The sequence below is a fragment of the Cyprinodon variegatus genome, unplaced genomic scaffold (assembly GCF_000732505.1).
Source record: "Cyprinodon variegatus isolate N-32 unplaced genomic scaffold, C_variegatus-1.0 Scaffold912, whole genome shotgun sequence".
NCBI lineage: Eukaryota > Metazoa > Chordata > Actinopteri > Cyprinodontiformes > Cyprinodontidae > Cyprinodon > Cyprinodon variegatus.
In genome coordinates, this window is record NW_015151365.1 from 84,651 (window position 1) to 92,004 (window position 7,354).

The window sequence follows — 7,354 nt, forward strand, 5'->3', positions numbered from 1 at the left end:
ATAGGGTGAGGAGCTCGGTTATCCGGGAGGGACTCAGAGTAGAGCCTCTGCTCCTCCACGTCGAGAGGAGCCAGTTGAGGTGGCTTGGGCATCTGTTTAGGATGTTCCGGGCACATCCCACCGGGGGGAGGCCCCGGGGAAGACCCAGGACACGCTGGAGAGACTATGTTTCTCGGCTGGCCTGGGAACGCCTTGGGGTTCCTCCTGAAGAGCTGGAAGAAGTGGCTGGAGAGAGGGAAGTTTGGGCCTCCCTTCTTAAGCTGCTGCCCCCGCGACCCGACCCCGGATAAGCAGAGGAAGATGGATGGATGGATGGAAAACAATTAAGGCTAAATAAATTATTCTAGTTAGACTACAAAACCCTCAGACCCAAAATTACCATAATTCTACAGGGAACTTTTTTCCTCCTAAATCAGTTTGAGGGTCATAAAGTCCTCATAAAGAAAGAATGCAGTCGCCCTTTGGTGGTGTGGTGGTGTGTGGTCACTAGAAAATAATGATTTTATGCTCTTTTCTCTCTCTACACTTTTGCTGGGAAGCTGTTTTTTGAAACTCTCAGTTGTTACATAAAGAAAAAAAAATGATTATTAAAAACTCACTAAAGTGAAAACAATTCCTGCACCTGACATCTGAAAGTAGATTTGTTTTATACTGTTTAGAAGTTGAGTTCACAGGTTTAGTCAGCCAACAAAACACGTTGATTTAGTGAATCTTTTCCTGTTTACTGTTTACTGGCAGATGCTTTGGCTCATATTTGACCAAGTTGATCAAAGTTTCAATTTGACCTAATCAAATTCATTAAGAGCTAGAGAAGCAGAAAACCGCTACAACTTTTATGATGTTGAAGAATCTGCAGTGAGCCAATATTGCCACCTGCTGGTGAAAACTGCAATTTTTAGTTTATAGAAATAGAATAGAATAGAAAATCCCTTTATTGTCCCACAATGGGGGAATTCTTGTTGTACAGCATCAAAAAGATTTTAGAAATGGTTGCGTAATTGTGGATCTTAGACAAGTTTATAAGAATAACATAATACTGAAGAGTTAAAAAATAAAGATTAAAATACTGTACTGTAAAGTGTTTTATATACTGTGCACCTGGAGAATGAATAACCATACAGCTAAGGACATTTTTACAGTAATGGATATTTGAAAATAGCAGCAACATCAGAGATGTGCAAATGACTACGATAGAAACTGTGCAAAATCAGCATGAATGGAACAACATGGTTATTCAGATGATCAGGTACTTATAAAATGTCCCTTCCCTGGATGTTAACCAGAGTCAGTGGGTGGATCTGCTTCTGCAAAAGTCAGCTTCTAGCTCTCCATATATTTAGATTGAGTCACCAATCTTTTTTTTTATGTTGTTTTTAAACTTACCTGGATATATATTCTACTGATACATTGTTATTGGTGACTTTCTAATGTGATAACCAAATGTGAAGACCTTTTAGTGGGCATGTACCTATTTTCTATGTTAGCACCAGAAAGGTGCTGTTTTGGCTGTTTAGGTCATGCATTTTCTGTCATGCTTGTCCCAAGTGGGGTTGCGAGGGGTGCTGGTGCCTAACTCCAGCTGTTTAAAGGTAAGAGGGGGGGTCCACCCTGGACAGGTCTCCAGTCCATTGCAGGGCAACACAGAGACACACAACCACTTACACACACACTCACACTTGAAAACTGGCTGAGAACTTGCCTGCTTAACTGTTTCTTAACCACACAGAGCCATCCATGGAGCTAGTTTACCGTTACCTGCTCTAACATAGAAAGTATCTATCGATCAGTGCTTCTATGTTCCTTTTGTATCTCTCCTTCTGTCTCCTTAAAACCCCTAGTGGGCCATAAACTCTCACATTGAGCCTCATTCTGCTCTTGAAAGGGAGTTTTGTTCTGTCCACTGTCTCTGCATGCATGTTCAGTGTAATTGCTATAGAATCTACGACACAACACCAGGGGATATCTGCTGTTGCCACAAGCTCATCAAGGAGGAACGAATCCTGAAAACCCAGTGATTGGATGCATTCAGCTAGTTCTCCTGATATAAAGCTTTTAACCAATGTGACTGGATGATCAGAGAGAGGTGTCTCTTTAAAATGGCTTGAGATACCATCAGTTATGAATAAGTCCTATATAAATAAAATGAATCGAATTTAACTGAATTGACTGGGTCACAGATATTCTCAGTGTTTGGAACATACGGTTGATTTAAAAGGAAAAGCAGGCAGAACATGATTTAGATTTACTGATATATATCCATCTTCTGGTGAAATGTTCCTAATTAAAGGGAATTAAAAAAATCATTCAATCAGTCTGATAGAAACAAGGTGGAATGTCCATCTATCCATTTTCTGACACGCTTTATCTCAAGCATAGTCACAAGGAGTGCTGGTGCCTATCTCCAGCTGTTAATGGGTGAGAGGCGGGGTCCACCCTGGACAGGTCGCCAGTCCATCACAGGGCAACATAGAGACAAACAGGACAAACAACCATTCACATAAATGTTTTTGGACTTTGGGAGGAAGCCAGAGTACCCGGAGAGAACCCACACATGCTCAGGGAGAACATGCAAACTTCTACGCAGAAAGACACCGGGCCAGAAATTGAATCTGCAACCTTCTTTCACTGCGCAATATCTGTTTAAATTTTAATTGTCCTAATAATTCAGTGTGCTTTAAAGATGATTGGTGGCTGTCAAGGCAGCAATGTTTCTGACTGATTATTTTAGCCACTTTTATTTACCACTAAACAGCTTTCCAATAGAACCTAATGAACATAAAAACATCATAATTATGGACAGAAAGCAGCTGGTAATAGAAGAGGAATCTGAATTAGTTAACACTGAATTAATCCAGCTCAATATTCAATTTTAGAGGATTATATGTTATTTCTGACTCAGAAACTATAGAAACATAAAAAATTTTCAGTGTCTGTAAACTAAAGAGCAGTATAAGTGACTAAATAGAGCCACCTGCTGGCCGGAGGCTGGAATTACAAGAGTGCAGATGGGAAATCGAAGAGGAAGGCCCTCTAATGATTCATGATTTGAAAAGTATTCAATAATTCCTTCCACAAGTGTTTGAGCTCTGTATCAGTTTTTATTAAATGATTAATAAACTTGTTTTAATATCCAGATTGCTGTGACGGCAACGTTAAAATTACAGTTTAATCCCAGGAACTCCTGTTAACCTGAGGGGGCATGAAGGAAATGATTCTGTCAGAGAAACACAATTGCTCTGAAATCTCTGTTTTCACAGTTTATTTTGTGGTATTTTCTTAAAAATCAAAAATGTTAATTCTTTTTCACATTTTTTTTTATTCACAGAGAAACGTTTTAAGCATAGTAGTGAGAAACAGAGGTGTGAATCCTGAATTAGAATCACAATAGAGTGTCTCTGCTTAATCCCTCAGTCTTTATGAAAATGTAGCTAAATAATAATACTTGAGCGTCCAATTATAAATGACCAAACACTGATACTGTAGGTCACTTGAAATATGCTTTTGTTCATTTTATTTCTTTTTCTAATTAGATCTATGTGATTCTAACTTGCGTTCTACTAGCTACAATGTGTATAATTTCTTTTTAAGTTTTATTGTCCACAACAACCTGTACCTGATGCCTGATATCTGATTTAAAAAAAAGTGTAATTTTGATAATTTATTCTGTTTTTATAATTATTTTCAGCATTTAGGCACATGTGCCTGAGATGGCTGTCCAGCCTGTCATTATGGGATCAGTTCCCTTTTAAGGAGCCTCTAATATTCCCAATCACATACTGCTAGCTTTGTGTCTTTGTACAATGAAAACTGAAACTGTGGCTGTTTGCAGAGGAACTAGTTAAATTTTTTTCCATAATTACATTTTTTTTTCAACAGTATAATGCATTTATGAGGCCATTCAGTGACATTTTTGAGATGCCCAAATTCCACCCTGTTAAGTCAATCTCCGTGTCACAATGTTCATGTTTTTGAAATTTTATTTTTTCTATTGCAACCTTCTATACAATCTCTTGAGGATTCTTCCATACAAACAGATGATGAACAAATGGAAAAATAATTTGTCCAGTTCTCAAATTTTATTAAAAACAAATAATTTGCTATAAATTCATTATTATGTTTTCCTCCAATAACTAAAAATACAATATTGAGAAAAGGGACCAAAGAGAATTTAGTCACCCAGCGATCCAATACGTTCTCTTACTTTGAAACTTGAAGGTCTAATTTCCATCTTAGGTGTGCTTCAAATATGGGATAGACAATGAAGAAAATAAAAAAGAAAGAATTCCAGGAAATCATATTCAAGGATTTGGTGTAAAAAAAAGTATTTGGTGAAAAACAAAAGTTTTCTTCAGTTCTTCGTAGTATAACCCTTGTTTGCAATGAAAGAGATCAAACATCAGTCTTCATCAGCTTTGCTCTCACTGTATCGGGCAATTTGGTCCATTTCTCAATCAGACCTCTAGAACAATGTTGTTTTGGGGCTGTTGCTGGGCAACACACTGATTTCCACTCCCTCCACAAAATCTATGTGAGGTTGAGGTCAGGAGACTGGCTGGGCCACTCCAGGCCCTTTAAATTATTCTACCAGAGTCACTCCTTTGTGTCCTGACTATGTTTGGGATCAATGCGATGCTGGAAAACCCAGCCACCTTCCATCGTCACTGCTCTCACTGATGGAAGGAGGTTCTGGCCCAAAATTTCACCACGCATGGCTCAGTTTATTCTTCCTGAAACATAGATAAGACATCATGTCCCCTTTCCAGAAGAGCAGCACCAAAGTATGGTGTTTCCACCCCCGTGCTTCACAGTAGATGTGCTTTTTCACATTTCTTCTTCCCATATAACTGTATCTATGTCTTTGTGTCACAACGTTCTGTTTTGGTTTCATTGGATCTGATATTCTCTCAATGCTCTTCTAGATCATCCATATAGTTTCTGGCAAACTTCAGAGGACCTGTCAGGTACTGCAGGATGTGAGTCCCACTGGTCCAAGTGTGTTACTGATGGTAGCCTCTCTGCAGGTCATTCATCAAGTCGCTCCATGTAGATTTGGGATTTTGGATCATTTTGACCTCAAGGGATGAGATCTTGTGTGGGGCCTCAGATGGAGGTCGATTATCAATGGCCTTGGATGTCCAATATGTTCTGCCAGTTGCTCCAACAGGTGATTTCTTTAAACCAGCATGCTGCCTGTATAAGTTTCTCTCTTCCTATCCTGGTGCAGGTCTAGACTTTTTTCCTGGTGATCTTTCACAGCTCTTTTGTCTTGGAAATGGCTGAGTTTGGAGTCTGACTCTTTGAGGCTGTGGACAGAAAAATAGTTAAAAAGGTACCAATAAAACAAGTAAAAAGTGTAGGACAAAAGAGCTTCTTAAAGAAGGTAAAAGTCAGTGAGGGCCAGACATCTTCCTTGTGGGTGGGTGAACAAATACTTATGTTTCACCATAATTTAGAATAAAAAAATCCTACATTGATTTCCTGGATTTTTTCCTAATTTTATCTCTGATATTTTTTTATTTTTTATTTTTCTCCAACTTTTGTTGTCATTACACTGTCACAAGTACAAAACAACAAAATTCACTCTCTGCATCCCGTTGGGAAGCAGTGGGTTGCCATTTTTACGACGCCTTGGGAGAAGTGTGGGGTTAAGGGTCTTGCTCAGGGACCCACAGTGGCAGCTGTGAGTGTGGGGCTTGAACTCAGGACTTCTGGATTCCAAGCGCAATGCCCTAATCAGTAGGCCACCACTCCCCATATTTAAAGTTGACCTGTTTCAAGGATTACAGACCTCATTCATCTTTGCATTATCTTCCCCACTGTAGTTCACTGTGTGCCTGTACATTGAGCAAAATGCATCTGTAACAGCTTAACATGTACTTAAAAAAAACACTATGAAGTTAAAAAAAAATCTCTACTCATTTCTAATTCCACAAAAGTAAAAAAAAAAAACCCTGGACCAAGTTTGAAGACATTCTGATTCCCTTCTAGGAAGGTTTTTCCATTCGAAATGTCAAAATTTAGCGTTGAGTTCGAAGCTTTATATATTAGCCCAAAAACTTGTTTGGTCTTAGAAAACAAGAAAATTGAACCAGAAGAACAGATCTTGGGTTCCTTGGGAAATACCCGATACTAGTCTATGCCTCTGAAAGGGGGGGTCGTTAGGGGCAATTGTTGGCTTGCTGCCTAACATGACATGTTTTGTCCCAACATATGACATTTTGAATTGAAAAACGTCCTGGATGGGAGGCAAAACATCTTCAAACTTGGAAACAAAGTACACTAAAAAAAAAATAACCTTGCTCAGACTAAAAAAAATGATGTCCAGATATCACATCTAAAATATTTGACTTCACAGAATCTGAATTTAATCACTTGTTATGACCTGATTATATTATGTTGATGTAAACAATAATACTACACTTGACACAACTTAAAATCTTTCCCCTGTTCCAAATGATTTTCTTTCTTTTTCCAAATTAGATTTTCCACCTACCATTTGACTTTACTTCAAAAATAATTTCCATTTTTCATTTCCCATCTTACAAACTCTATTTAAAAAAAAGCGCAGTTCACATGTGACTCAAAAAAAAAGATTACCTGCAGGTCATGAATAAATATATACATATTGAGAGAGGTCAAAAACTCTGTTTTGGATCCTGTGTACCTGTATTTAGTTAAGGTTAAATCAAACTTGATATCTCAAAATTTAAAAAAATGTTGTGTTACACAATCAAATTAATAATTTTATCTAGTTTAGAGTGAAAAGCATTAGTTTGAATGAACAGTTACATGTTCCACTTTTTTCAGTTTACAGTGTTTTTTTTTTTTACCTTTTTGGAATGACTATGACCTGGATGAGAATCTTCACCAGCAACTTAGTTCTGACTACAAAGGGCTGCTTCCTGACCCCCCTGCTTTTCACCCTGATGACACATGACTGCGTCCCCAGGTTGACCACCAATCACATGGTGAAGTTTGCAGACGACACCACGGTGGTGGGCCTCATCAGAGACGACAACGACCTGGACTACAGAGAGGAGGTGGAGCAGCTGGTGGAGCAGAGATAACAGCCTGATCCTGAAGGTGGAGAAGATGAAGGAGATAATTTTGAATTTTAGGATGAACCGGCCTAACCACGCTCCACTGCTCATCAACAGCTCAGCTGTAGAGGGGGTCAGCAGCACCAAATTCGTGGGGGTGAACATCACAGACACCCTCACCTGGACTGGAAACACCACTTCACTGGTCAAAAGGGCCCAGAAGTGCTTGTTCTTCCTGCAGAGGATGAGGAGAGCCCACCTGCCCCCACCCATCCTCCCCACCTTCTACAGAAGCACCATAGAGAGCGTTCTGA